This window comes from Pezoporus flaviventris, unplaced genomic scaffold (genome assembly GCF_033815535.1).
Source record: "Pezoporus flaviventris isolate CSIRO_AGI_PZ_B2104156 unplaced genomic scaffold, CSIRO_AGI_Pfla_v1 ptg000005l, whole genome shotgun sequence".
In the NCBI taxonomy this organism is placed as follows: domain Eukaryota; kingdom Metazoa; phylum Chordata; class Aves; order Psittaciformes; family Psittacidae; genus Pezoporus; species Pezoporus flaviventris.
In genome coordinates this window covers 241,236-256,653 of record NW_026892553.1, presented here as the reverse complement: position 1 = coordinate 256,653, position 15,418 = coordinate 241,236, and positions in this window count along the sequence as shown.

Sequence of the window (15,418 nt, the reverse complement as noted above, 5' to 3'; positions counted from 1 at the left end):
AGTCACAGATAAGTGCTATTAAATGTATTAATAGTACATTGATATATTTGGTGCACCGCTATTCACTGTTAGTATGTACACAGTACGTAGGTTATGCTTGAGAATATTTCCTGCTCTGTACCAGTAGTATAACACTTGAACAAGTTCTATGTGCTTATTTTGAGTCTGCCATCTTAAGAAGATTTTAGCTCATGTTCAATAAAGAGCAAACAACCCAAAGCACACCTCCTTATCTAACCTCAGCATACTTTTCCATGTATCACCAAGATCAACACTGTGTAAACTGGCAGATATCTCAGTTACAAAGTGGAAGACACATTCAGTGTCAGACCCCTAGATCTTTGGCATTCTCTTCCAGTTTCATGCACTCTTGCTCTCTAATACATCTGCAGAACACTCTAATCTTGTTCAGTCAGCAGAGGAAAACTGAAAATCTCACACAAAAATTTTAGTCACCATATTTATTTTATATTAAGCAGCTTGATATAATGAACCTTCATTGTTCTTCTTTCTAAAGATGTTTTTTTTTTCCCAGCACAAAGACTGGGTAATGTACAAGTATTTCAGAGACTAATGTGCTATTGGCTGTAGTCTATGTTGCTTTCTTTCTCTTCTCAAGTGCTACTGTAATTTATTCTTATATAGCATCATTCTAGTCCTTTCTCTGCCACAACTGTTTTTCCTAAACTGTTAGCTGCCCATGTCTGGGTCTGTCATTAGCTCTGTCCCACATTCAAAAGCCTTAAAATGTTACAGGCAAGATCTCTCATTGGAAGTCCATGGTGTAATCACCATACGATATTGGAAGTGTCAGCTGTAGACGATGTGCCAAAGCTACTACTTCTTAAAGCCTCACGTTCTCTTGGGTTCATACTACGTAAAGCATATATGAATTCTTTGTGTTGTATGCGTAAGGGGTATTTAATAGTATTCATCACCTAAAAAAGAGTTTTATTTTTATACAGTCATGTTGAGGGTTGTTTCCCTGCCCCTGCTTATGCCAAAGATAGCATAATGTATTACAAAATGTAAAACTGAGGCAGAAGTCTAATTCAATACAGGCGAAAACAGTAATGCCCTGGGACTGACAGAACGGTGGCTGATACACTTCATTTAGAGAAATTTACTCCTCACACTCACAAATAACATACACATATATTATAAATGAGACAAAAATCTGTTTGAGACCACTAATTAGAAATAAAGTAGTACTTCGCACAAGCAGATTCTCCTTTACCAGATGGTTTCCGCTAACATTCAACAATAAAAAGCTTGTTAAAATAGCTTATGTTCAGCTAGATTAGAAGAGGCCAGAAACAGCACAGCTACATCAGCAATTCATTTCATTAGAAAGATTCTGTGACAGTTCTCTCTAGGAACTCTGTGTTTTTTACAACTTCCTTTACTCTGTGCAGATTTCATTTCTGCAGTGCAACACACGTGACAACCCTTCTGTAGCAAAACTGCATTTTTTGGCTGTTAAGGATTCGCTTCATAGTCCTACCTTGGCCTTTACTATAAAAGTAAACATGCTATCTAACTACCAAAAGTTTTGAATCACTATGACAGGTTTCAGTCAACATATCAAAACCTTTATCTTAAATACTGTTTCTATTGGCAAGTTACTAATTTATCTCAAATGTCATCAAATGATTTTTGCCAACGGTTCTTTGTCTCTCCTGTCCTTATTACATCACCACTCAGGAAGTCAGGGGAATATGTTTTCTATGATATTTTTACTCATGTAGTAGCAAAAAAACACTCGCCGTTTTTCAGAAGATCTAAAGTACCACGCACTTTTAAGCCTGAAATACAATCCCTTCCCAAGCAAAGTATCACCATGTAAAACCTAGAAGCTGCTAAATACAGCAAAATACAAGTAAATATATTATTGTCGTGGTTTAAACCCAGTCAGGTAATTAGTTCGCTCACTTTCCCCCCCTTTCTTGCCCTCCCCCTGCTCCCGGAGGGACAGAGAGGAGAATCGAAAAGAATGCAACTCCCACAGGTTGAGATAAGAACAGTTTTAGTAACTAAGGTATAACACAAATCACTACTGCTACCACCAATGATAATAATGATAAAGGAAATAACAAGGGAAGAGAATACAACACCTCAGCACCAGCTGACCGATAACTCGGCCCCCAAGCCCGACCAAGCTCTGACCGATACCTCCTCCAACCCTGCAGTCTCCCAGCCCTTCCGGCTAACTCCCAGTTACCTCCTGGGCATGACGTGCTGTGGTATGGAATACCTCTTTGGTCAGTTTGGGTCAGGTGTCCTGTCTCTGCTTCCTCCTGGCTTCCCTCCTCCCTGGCAGAGCATGAGGCTCACAAAGTCCTTGGCCAAACCAAAACATCGCTATCAGTTCTGTTCCCGGGCCGAAACACTGCACTGCACCAGCTACCAAGAAGGAGAAACATGACTGCTACTGCTGAACCCAGGACAATTATACACACACATGTTGGACACGAACAGTAGCCACAAAACCCCTACCTACTTAAAAGGAACACCATCACCCCCACCCCCAACAAAGCCAAACACACACACCCCAAAGCAAACAAACAAAACCGCTGTTCCATCCATTCCAACCCAAGCTCTTGTCGCTTGCTCAGCTCCTCAGTTATTGTTAACTTTTTGCCATCTTCCCCTGCTCTTTGTGGTGGGATTTCTCATTGCAGATCCTCATTTAAAATTATTATCCTAGCTTCTGAATACCATCTTATCCCCACCCACACAGCACAGACCAAGTGCTCCATTCCTCCTTCTCCCTCCCACACTGACAAGAAAATAAGCCTGAGATAGTGACTGGCTGTGGTTTGTTCCTCAGAATCTGCATCTACAGGCAGACTACTCAAGTCTCTTTTGTACCAATTATACTTCTCCAAACTGGGTTAATACTAAGCCCCTGCTTTACTAAAACCAACTTAACTATGCATGTACCTTGAATGTACTCTGACAGAAAGGTACCAAGAGATTGTCTGAGATCTTGTGCTCGCTGTAAAGACTTTGTTATGTGTCCGGGGGTACAGTGTGAGGAGAAGCTTTGCACCAAGGATAGTGCTGGAGCCAAGAGATTTAAACTTGCATCCCTACTCTTAGGAAACAAAGGCTTTCTGCAAGAATACTGTACAGAGGACAGGTAACTTTGTCTCTTTTAAAAGTACAATGGTATTAGTGAGCTTATTTGGCACTTCAAGTCATTATGTAATGTGTGCATTTTCAAAAATCATCTGCATTATGAAGCTTGTAACATCATGAAAGATTCTTTAAAGTACTTTTTAAAGTGTCCCAGTTATAGATGTGAAAATAAACTATAAAAATCAGAATGAAAAAACAATTCTTAAATTAGTACAAGGGCAGAGCAACAGCTTCTTTTTTTTTTTCAAAATGTTTTTTATACTGAACATGTTTGCAGTTTTCAAATTTATGGGTGTAGCTGTCAACATGTATATTCACTTTGAGAATATTGTCCTGGCTTAACGAGGTCTCATGGAATGATTTCATTTAATAAAAAGTTAACATGCTTATTTGCATATGTGGTTTTCACCTGTCTACTTTTTTAAAATCTACTCTTCAGCAGAAATATCACAGCAAAGTTTACTTTAAAATTTTACATTGCATTCAACTATTTAAAGTCAGGAAGCTTCCAATGAAACATTCAAGTAACCATTGTTTTAGCTAACCTTTAACAAGTACAGATCTGTAACTTTGGCATAAGAAACCTAAACCAGAAAAAAAAATCACAAGACAATCCCATTTTGGTTACAACTATGGGCTGTCAGCAAATAGTGCTGCATTACATTACACAAAATAGAAATAAGACTTCTTACAGTCTCCACATCTTTGGTCAAGCCTCATAATTGCAGCATACACAACAATTATGTGTCTACCTCAGTTCTTTGCCTCACCATCTCTCTACCTGTCTCCAATTTATGTTGTTGCTTCTGTTAGAGCATAAGATTAGATTCAGAAAACACACGTCTGCCTCAGAACAAAGCTTCCCTTGGAACATGAGGCTGCCATATGATGAATTTAGAGTAATTCAGTAAAGATCCTGGTGTTTTGCTAGCTCAGAATTGCTCCATGAGACTCCACAGGTGACTGACAGAGCTGGGGACAATTTTCGAATGCATACACATCCCTGCAAGAATGCCTCAGAGTTATGGGTCAACAGATTCAGACTCCACCCCTGCCCAAAGCAGCTGAAGTAACTGTTCTTCTTCAGCTTCTTCCCTTCCAATTCATCTTCTCATTCACTTTTCCATTTTTCAGTGTTTCTTAGAGTTGAAACTGCCACAGCTTACTTGGCTAAATTGCCATGTTCTCTAGCTTTTACTTGGAGCTCATTTCCTCCAACCTCTTACTTGTCACAGCTTTCTTCAGGAGCTCTCCATTTATTACATTTTTCTTTTCTTGAACTATTTGCAACCAGTCTGATATGGTAGAAAGCCAAACCACTCCACTTTAAAGATGCTCAGTTACCTCAAGTTTGATTTTATTTTCTGTACAACCTAGCATTAGCAAAATTGCTCTACCACTACATTTCTCTGTAAGGAGTCTGCATAACATCAAATGTATTTTTCTTCTACTGTTACAACTTTGAAAGCATCCTTGAACAGTACATGTGCATTAATCCACTCAGTATCAAGCTTTCAACACTAGATTTAGCAACTGTAGATACAGAACCAGTGCTGCTTCATTACATCAAAAACTTGTTAAAAAACTGCAAACCAACACATGCTGCTGTCCTCCCTTGCTGCCAGGGCACACACTGCCTCCTGTCCAGCTCCTGCCCACCCAGACCTTTCCCATGGGCTGCTCCCAGCCAGGCAGCCCCAGCCTGTGCCTTTGCAGGGGAGTCCCCTGCAGGGACCCCTGTGTCCCCTGCTCTCCTGCTCGGGACACCTTGTGAGGTCTGCAGCTCCCCCCATGCCATCCCATCTCCCTACACCAACACAACAGCCCCTGCCCTTGGGCTCCTAAAGAGCTCTTCCTGCTCCAGGTACAGAGCAGCCATCCCAGTGCTGGAGCAGCCATTTGATTTCATTCCCATTCAGTCCTGATTTGTGAGGGCATATCACAGAGAAGAAGTTGCTGAAGGATGATTTATTTCCCCTAAATACAGAGATACCCAAGTGACACAAAGACAGTGGGTTACACAACACAAGTGGCTACTTAAGCAGGAGGAGATGAAAACTGACATTTTAATGAAGACAACATCACCATAAATTGAAATAAGAAAACAAATGTAAAGCAGCAAAGACAGATGTGGCCTGTCATGACCTAAAATGGGAGCCCTTTCCAAGGTACAGCAAGCAGTGCATAGCTGCTGAATCACAGCCAGTCACCAACTTCCTCACAGCATCCTTAAGCAACTTGTTCCTCAGGCTGTAGATGAGGGGCACCACCGAGTACAGCACTGACACCACAAGATCCAGGGATGGGGAGGAGGTGGAGGGGGACTTCAGATAGGCAAAGGTACCAGTGCTGACAAGCAGGGAGACATGACCAGGTGAGGGAGGCACGTGGAAAAGGTTTTGAGGCGTTCCTGCTCACAGGGGATCCTCAGCACGGCCCTGAAGATCTGCACATAGGACCCCACAATGAAGACAAAACAGCCAAATGTGACACAGACTCCAATCACAAGAAGCCCAACTTCCTTGAGGTAGGAATGTGAGCAGGAGAGCTTGAAGATCTGGGGGATTTCGCAGAAGAACTGCTCCACAGCGTTTCATATAGCAGAGGGTTTTTCCTTCATTTCTATAAAAAAGGATAAATTCTAGGAAGATAAATGACCAAAAAAATTAATTCAGAGAGATGAATTTTTGCAAGGAATAAAAAATATAATCTAGAAAGAATTACATACAGAGGGAAAGCTAAGTAGAAAGCATATAAGAATATCAATAGCTCTTGCAGCTCCTTAGATCAACACAATGGCAAAAGCATATTCATTCTTCTCTCTGTTTCTAAATTCACGCTGAGTGTTATTTCAAGTGGAAGTAGGATCAGAAGTGGAACACACATTCCTGCAGACAAAGGAGCATTTCACTTCATTGCAGAACAATCTAGAATTCATCTGCTGCAAACCCCCATTATCTTAAGCAAAGGGGTAATACAATTTAGCTGAACTTCTTTGCTACAGGGTAGCCCTTTAAGGGACACCTGTACTGCTGATACTCTTTGAATTAGTGTCTTAGTTTTATTTCTAGCAAAGCAACAGAAACAATTAGATCATTCCTATAATGCTTTTCAGTTCCTAAATCTACAGCGCTGAGAAATGAGTAACTTCTTCAGTATTGTACATCTCACACTTTCACAAGGCCAATGTTGATGCGGGAGTCATGGACAACGCAGAGACGATCAATGTGATCAAGTGATTGCCAAATTTATTACAAAGCCTTAACTCCTTATATACTATTTCTTACATGCACTTACAGTGACTTGGCATATTCTGATTGGATACATGTCTTGAAGACCCTTAGTGACTAACATATAATTGGTTAAGCACAGGTGTGAGAACATGACCTCGACAGCTTGCCAACAGTCCACAGTTCTCATTAACTCAGTGAATTCCAGCTGCTTCTTATCTTGCTTGCTTAAGCTTCTTCGGGCCTCTCATGGCCTTGCTGTATCTTTCAGGATTATTCAGAGTTTATGTACCAATTATGCATTCTCCTGTGAGAACACTGTCTCCACAGGCCAAGGCCACTCAAATAAAAATTCCTACTGCAAGTCCTTTATTGTAAAAAGGCTTTTTGTTTTTTGGGTGTTTGGGGTTTTTTTTTTGGTTTCTCTTAGACACAAAATACAGGGTAATAAATGCAAATAGCATTATCAATGTATAAGTGCTAAGGAAAAAACATTCTTAATTTTTAGTTGAACTTCATATACTGTTCTTCATTTACCTCAAAAATAGAAATGGATATTTTTTAGTCAGAGTGAACCCAGTGACCACAGTCCACCGTTAAATATAATATCAGCTACAATTTCCACTTCAGCACCAATTGAATCATAGAATCATAGAATAGTTAGGGTTGCAAAGGACCTTACGATCATCCAGTTCCAACCCCCCTGCCATGGGCAGGGACACCTCACACTAAACCATGGCACCCAAGGCTCTGTCCAACCTGGCCTTGAACACCGCCAGGGATGGAGCATTCACAACGTCCTTGGGCAACCCATTCCAGTGCCTCACCACCCTTACAGGAAAGAATTTCCTCCTTATATCCAATCTAAACTTCCTCTGTTTAAGTTTTAACTCATTACCCCTTGTCCCATCACTACAGTCCCTAATGAACAGACCATCCCCAGTATCCCTATAGCCCCCCTTCAGATACTGGAAGGCTGCTATGAGGTCTCCACGCAGCCTTCTCTACTCCAGGCTGAACAGCCCCAACTTTCTCAGCCTATATTCATACAGGAGGTGCTCCAGTTCCCTGATCACCCTCGTGGTCCTCCTCTGGACTTGTTCCAACAGTTCCATGTTCTTTTTATGTTGAAGAGACTAGAACTACAAACACAGACTCCAGGTGAGGTCTCACAAGAGCAGAGTGGGCACAGAGAGAGAGGGCAGTCTCACCTCCTTCGACCTGCTGGTCACACTCCTTTTGATGCAGCCCAGGATACGGTTGGCTTTCTGGGCTGCAAGTGCACACTGAAGCCGGCTCATGTTCATTTTCTCATCGACCAACACCCCCAAGTCCTTCTCCGCAGGGCTGCTCTGAATCTCTTCTCTGCCCAGCCTGTAGCTGTGCCTGGGATTGCTCCAACCCAGGTGTAGAACCTTGCACTTGGCATGGTTAAACTTCATAAGGTTGGCACCCACCTCACAAGCGTATCAAGGTCCCTCAGGATGCCATTCCTTCCCTCCAGCGTATCAACTGAACCACACAGCTTGGTGTCATGGGCAAACTTGCTGAGGGTGCACTCAATCCCACTGTCCATGGCAGCGACAAAGATGTTGAACAAGATCGGTCCCAACACGGATCCCTGAGGGACACCACTCGTTACTGGTCTCCAGCCGGACATTGAGCCATTGACCACAACTCTTTGTGTGCGGCCATCCAGCCAGTTCTTTATCCACCAAGTGGTCCACCTATCAAATTGATGTCTCTCCAATTTAGAGACAAGGATGTCGTGTGGGACAGTGTCGAGCGCTTTGCACAAGTCCAGATGACATCAACTGCTCTACCCCTGTCCATCAGTTCTGTAGCCCCATCATAGAAGGCCACCAAATTGGTCAGGCAGGATTTCCCCTTAGTGAAGCCATGCTGGCTGTTACCAAGCACCTTGTTGTTTTTCATGTGCCTTAGCGAGCCTTCCAGGAGAATCTGCCCCAAGATTTTGCCAGGCACAGAGGTGAGACTGACTGGTCTGTAATTCCCCGGGTCATCCATTTTCTCCTTCTTGAAAATGGGGGTTGTATTGCCCTTTAACCAGTTGTTGAGCACTTCACCTGACTGCCACAATTTTTCAAATATGATGTTCAAATATGATGGACTTCTGGATTAGTAGTTTTACAAGCATTATTGCTGTTCCTGTTATAGCAAATTATGAAGGAAAACGCCTCCATTTGCTATGAAAATAAAATAATTATTATAATCTGTTAAGTTTGTTCTTTCAGTTGTCTGTATCACTTACAGGCTGCTGTCTCTGTCAGTGTTTTTTTATTCTGTTTGTGCTTTGCAGTTTACTGAAGGTAGATGTATATTCTGAAAATAAACTTGAATCTATTACAGTGTCTAACATACAGTGTTGTCTCTGTTTTGTAAATTGAGTTCAGGCATAGGCTATCTGTTTGGCAGCAGTGGAGGTGCCTTTATGCTTGAATTTTACTGTTTAAGCTTTTAGAGTTGCTTTTGAAGGTGGAAGAGGGGTCAGGGTAGCATCAGATTCACGCTTTACTGTCTTTACTGAATTTATATGAATGACCTCCTTTGACGATTGAAGAATGTGGCATGAGCATGCATAAAGCCTCTCAGACTTTGAGGAGTGTGATCTTTTGTGCATGATCTTCTAGTTGGCTATTGATATGTTTTGCTATTCAGGGATGATGACTTTAGATACATTTGATTAAAGAAAGAAATTAAAATTCAATAGAACCATAGAATAGTTAGGGTTGGAAAGGACCTTAAGATCATCCAGTTCCAATCCCCCTGCCATGGACAGGGACACCTCACACTAAACCATGTCACCCAAGGCTTCGTCCAACCTGGTCTTGAACACTGCCAGGGATGGAGCATTCACAACCTCCCTGGGCAACCTATTCCAGTGCCTCATCACCTTAACAGGAAGGAATTTCCTCCTTATATCCAATCTAAACTTCCTCTGTTTAAGTTTTAACCCATTACCCCTTGTCCTATCACTACAGTCGCTAATGAAGAGTCCCTCCCCAGCATCCCTATAGGCTCCCTTCAGATACTGGAAGGCTGCTATGAGCTCTCCACGCACCTACTTAGCGTCAGTGCACCTCTGCTGAAAACTCTCTAATGAGAGAATCTAAGTCTGATGAACCAAAAAGAACTTTAATGTTCAAGTCGCCTCTTTCAAAGACACTGAACTGACATATTCTGAGTGGGAAAAGGGACTCTTGTCTTTAGTCCCAGCAGTAAAACAAACTGAGAACACTGATCAAGAACAAGCAGTACAAACCATCCATTCAATCCATTCAATTGACTGGACAGTATCCCGAAGGGAACTGCTCCTCAGGATGGAGTTGCACAAACCCACTGGCAGAAAATGGCATGCCTACCGGGGGTTGCAGGGGAACTGAAATTACCTGAAGGACAGACTGAACTTTCCAAATTACTGCAGATGCCTGTAAATGCAGAGCCATCAGAGTTACAACCTTTCAAACCCTCACCAGGTTTAAAAGCACCTCCCTTCACTGAGGGAACACCAACAGAAAATACCTGGTTCATCGGTGCCTCAGCAAAAAGGATCACAGAATCCTAGAATCAACCAGATTGGAAAAGACCTTTAAGCTCATCCAGTCTAACCCTTACCCCAGCACTGCCAAGGCCACCACTAACCCATGGCACTGAGGCCTTGTCTCCATGGTGTGTGAACACTTGCAGGGATGGTGACTGCAGCCCTGCCCTGGGCAGCCTGTTCCAATGCCTGAGCACCCTCTGGGGAAGGAATTGTTCCTCATCTCCATCCAAACCTGCCCTGGTGCAACTTGAGGCGGTTTCCTCTTGTCCCATCCTTTGTTCCTTCGGAGCAGAGCCCAGCCCCTCCTGGCTCCATCCTCTCAGACACTTGTAGGGAGCAATAAGGTCCCCCCTGAGCCTTCTCCTCTCCAGACTGAACCCCCAGGTCCCTCAGCCGTTCCCCATCATGCTTGTGCTCCAGGCCCTGCACCAGCTCCATTGCCTTTCTTTGGCCCCGCTCCAGCACCTCAATGTCTCTCTTGCAGTGAGGTGCCCAGAACTGGATTCAAGGTGTGGCCTCACCAGTGCCCAGTGCAGGGACACAGCCACTGCCCTGGCCCTGCTGCCTCACTGGTGCTGATCCAGGCCAGGATGCTGGGAGCTTCCTGGTTGCCTGGGCACAAGCTGCTCATGCTCAGCTCCATCAATCAGCACCCCCAGCTCCTTTTTCATGAGCAGTTTCCAATCGCTCTTCCCCAAACCTGGAGCGTTGCAGGGGGTTGTTGTGGCCCAAGTGAAGCACCCGGCACTTTGCCTTCTTGAACCTCATCCCATTGGCCACAGCCCATGGATCCAGCCTGTCCAGATCCCTCTGCAGAGCTTCCTACCCTCCAGCAGATCAATGCTGCCACCCGACTTGGTGTCCTCTGCAAATTTACACATCCCAGTATGGAGCAGTATGGGCCAGTTTTCACCAGTACAGACCAATATAGGCCACTATGGCCCCAGATACTGCTGGTGTTTCAATAACCCATTGCTTCCAGTCCCTGCCGCAGGTCTTCCTGCTTGCAGCCGTGCTCAACTCCCAGTCCCTCCCAGTGCTCCCACTACCTGATGCAGGTGCTCCCAGTCACTCTCAGGGCTTTCCAGTTCCTCCCAGTGCTCTCAGTCCCTGCCACAGGTGCTCCTGCTCATCCCCCACCAGACCTCCTTGGTCTTTTGGAGGGACACCCCAACTTAGGCAACTCCACTCTGGGGCTGGCCCCCCTGACTGCCTGATACCAGAGTATCAGGAAGTAACTCCCCCCGAGTTGGGGTGCCCCATGGGGTGTGGTTTGGGGGCAAAAAGGAGGAATTTGAGGCTGGGTGCCATTGGAGGGTAGGAACCCCCAGTTAGGGGCAGGGTGTTTGGTGGGGCCCCTCCAGGATTTTGGGCGCCCAGCTTCATCTGGGGAGGACCTGGGGTGATGGAAGTGTGTGGGTAACTTTTGGGCTGCCCCAGGCCCCCCACTTGGGGTTCCTGCCTGCTCTTGTGCTGCTTCAGGGAGATTTGGGGTACCCCAGGATTTAGGGGGGCACCACGATTGCTTTGGATGCCCCCAGGTCGGTTTGGGGGGGCAGCATGATTTTAGGGAGCCCCTTTATTGGGGTGCCCCATTTGGGGATCCACCCCCTCTTGCCCACTGAATTCACTGAACTCAAAGCAATGTTGGGGTCCCTCTAGTGGATTCTGGGACCCAGAGCATCTTGGGGGACCCCCAGGGCAGGTTCTGGGGGGACCCCTCTTTTCAGGGCAGCCCTTTTTTAGCAGTTTGTGCCACTGTGCTGAGCTGGGGCAGATTTGGAGCTGCGGGCTTTGGGATTGGGGGGATTTTGGGGAATCTCGTGAGGATTTTGGGATTCAGGCTAGTCCCCAAAACTTCTCGGGTTGGCTCAGTTTTTAGGGGGATTCCCCCTCTCCCGAAAATGGGAAATCCATCAATCCCAGGCAGCTGAATCTCATTGGATGTCCTAGGGAGCCCCTTGCCATAAAGGGGAGGAATTTGGGGGGTTGGAGGGATTTGGGGGTTCAAGGAACATTTGGGGGTTCGGGAGGAGGGGTACCCTAAAACTCACTGTAGGAGGCACATTGATCACCTTAAGGTAAATGACCAACAATACATAGAAGTGCTAAGTTTAATTCTAATTACACATCAAACAGGGGAAAAGATTAGAGGGGATGTATTAGACCAAGTATTTCCAGGAGTATGGGCTACAGATATATCCAGAAAAGCCAAAAATGCACCCCCAATATAGGTCAAGCTCAAGGAAGGAAATCAGTCAGTCAAAGTCAAACAATACCCTTTGATAAAGGAAGACAGAGAAGGAATCGGCCTGATAATTGAAAACTTCTTGCAGCTGGGACTATTAAAGGAGTGCCAGTCTGATTTCAACACCCCTATTTTACCAGTCTGTAAACCTGACGGGACATATCGGATAGTGCAGGACTTACGAGCTGTCAGCAAAGTAACTGAGGATCTTTACCCAGTGGTAGCAAATCCATATACCCTGTTAACATGCCTGACACCAGAGCTAACTTGGTTTACTGTTTTAGATTTGAAAGATGCCTTCTTTTGCCTCCCTCTCCACGAAGCCAGCCAGAAAATTTTTGCATTTGAATGGGAAAACCCTAGGAGTGGAGGCAGAACTCAGCTCACATGGACAGTGCTGCCTCAGGGATTTAAAAATAGTCCCACCCTGTTTGGAGAACTGGCAAAAGATTTAAAATCCTGGGAGACCCCATCTGAAAAAGGGAAAACATTGCAGTACGTAGATGACATCTTAATCACTACCCAGACAGAGGAAGTTTGTGTGGCCTGCATGGTAAGCCTTTTAAATTTTCTAGGACTTCAGGGACACAGGGTATCCAAGAAAAAGGCCCAAATAGTGAAACAAAAAGTAATTTACCTGGGCTATGAGATAAGTTTCGGACAATGAACTCTGGGACGGAACGTAAAGAGACAATATGCCAAACCCCAAAGCCTCAGACAATAAAAGTAATAGGAACCTTCCTGGGAATGACAGGATGGTGTAGGCTGTGGATTTACAACTATGGGTTGCATGTAAAGCCTCTATATGCACTCATTGCTGATGGAAGCAGAGATCTTCAGTGGACAAAAGAAGCTACTCAGGCCTTCAACCAACTAAAGGATGCCCTTATGTCAGCTCCAGCCCTAGGACTTCCAGATGTGAGCAAATCATTCTTTTTGTTTTCTCATGAGAGACAGGGAATTGCCTTGGGAATACTAGCTCAGAATTTGGGCCCATATTGGTGAGCAGTTACTTATTTTTCTAAGCAATTGGACTCTATGGCTAAAGGATGGCCTGGGTGCCTTAGAGCTGTAGCGGCAGTCATGCTAAATATTCAAGAAGCACTCAAATTCACTCTGGGCCAGAAAATAACAGTGCTAGTATCCCATACAGTGTCTGCAGTACTGGAGATAAAAGGTGGGAATTGGCTTTCTCATCAGAGGTTCTTAAGATATCAAGCTATCATGGTGGAACAAGATGATACAGAAACAGTAATAACTAACATTGTCAACCCAGCTTCTTTCCTCAGTGGAAACGAAGGAGAACCTATACATTATGATTGCCTGAAAACCATTGAGGACACATATTCCAGCCGTCCAGACCTTAAAGATACCCCTTTGGACTACACAGAAACCTGGCTTACTGATGGGAGCAGCTATGTCATCAGTGGAAAGCGACATGCTGGATATGCAATCACAACTTGCAGAGAAGTAATAGAATATGGACCTTTGCCAATAAACACCTCCGCACAAAAGGCAGAACTGATTGCTCTAACTAGAGCTCTGGAACTAGCAAAAGGGAAAATATAAACATCTATACAGACTCAAGATATGCGTTTGGAGTTGTGCATGCATATGGAGCTATTTGGAAAGAAAGAGGACTGTTGAATTCGCAAGGGAAAAACATCAAACATGCACAAGAGATAGTGAGATTGCTGGAAGCAGTCCAACTACCTGAGAAGATAGCAATTATGCACATTAAGGCACACCAGAAGGTGAGTTCGATGCAGGAAGAAGGAAATGAGCTGCCGGACAGAGAGGCAAAAGAAGCAGCAAAAGGAGAGGTAATTATTGAAGGAGCCTTAATTTCTGATGGGAACATTGCTTTAGAAGGTAAGCCAAATTACAATAAGGAAGATCAGAAATTAATCACAGATGAGGATGGAATACTAAATAAGGAGGGGTGTGCTCGCATACCGCAAGGGAAAATAATTGTCCCCTCCTCTTTGTTGTGGGCCCTTATAAAAAATGAGCATCAGAAAACACATTGGGGAGTAGATGCCTTACATAAATACTTAATAAACAAAATCACAGCTAGAAATTTGTATGCTATCATCCAACAAGTAACTCAACAATGTGACCTTTGCCTTCAAACAAACCCCAAAATTACTCCCAAACTTAAAACAGGCCAAATTGGCAGAGGTAATGGACCAGGCCAACAATGGCAGATTGACTTCACGGAACTGCCAAGAAAAAGGGGGTATAGACATTTATTGGTACTAACAGACACCTTTTCATGTTGGCCGGAAGCCTTTCCAACTAGAAGCGCACAAGCCTGGGAGATAACAAAGATATTGTAACAACAAATAATGCCATGATACGGAGTTCCAGGCACTATATCTTCAGACAAAGGACCACATTTTGTTTCAAAAGTGGTACAAAAAATTAACAAACATTTAGGTATTGATTGGCAACTTCATACTCCCTACCACCCTCAGTCAAGTGGTCAGGTGGAGAAAATGAACCATCTAATTAAACAACAAATTGTGAAATTGGGTCAGGAGGCCAGTCTACCTTGGCTCCAGACACTTCCACTAGCTCTGTTGAGAATTCGAACTAAACCAAGAACTCGAGAAGGGTTAAGTCCTTTCGAAATTCTGTATGGGAGACCATATGGAGTCCAACAGGGAACGTCTCTCCAAGTGGGAGAAGAGACTATGAATAACTATATAACAGAATTAGGAAAACAACTCGGGAAAATTGAAAAGAAAGAGGCTGGAACTCGAAACAGAGGACTGGATAGTCCCATATATAATATACAAGCTGGAGATTATGCGTATATAAAATCTTTCAGACCCACAGGGGAAGATCTCAAACCAAAGTGAAAAGGGCCGTTCCAAGTACTACTCACAACTTTCACAGCTATCAAAATTAGAGAACAAAACGTCTGGATTCATCATACTCCATTCAAGAAGGCTCCAAAGGCTTCCTGGAAAATCACATCAAGCTGTAATAACAGACTGAAATTAAAACTAACTCGTGAAAGATAGAGTGATCCATGGGTGTCAACACAATATTGCAATTATAATCAAAATATAAATCCGGGTATCACTTACTACCTGGATACGAGATAAGGGTAGTGTAGTGCAAGTGCTGCATGTATTGCATGAAGCTTGACCCAATTATAATAGACATATATATTTAAGTACCATAGTTAGTTAAAATGAAGCAGTTATTGATACTAATCCTTTACAT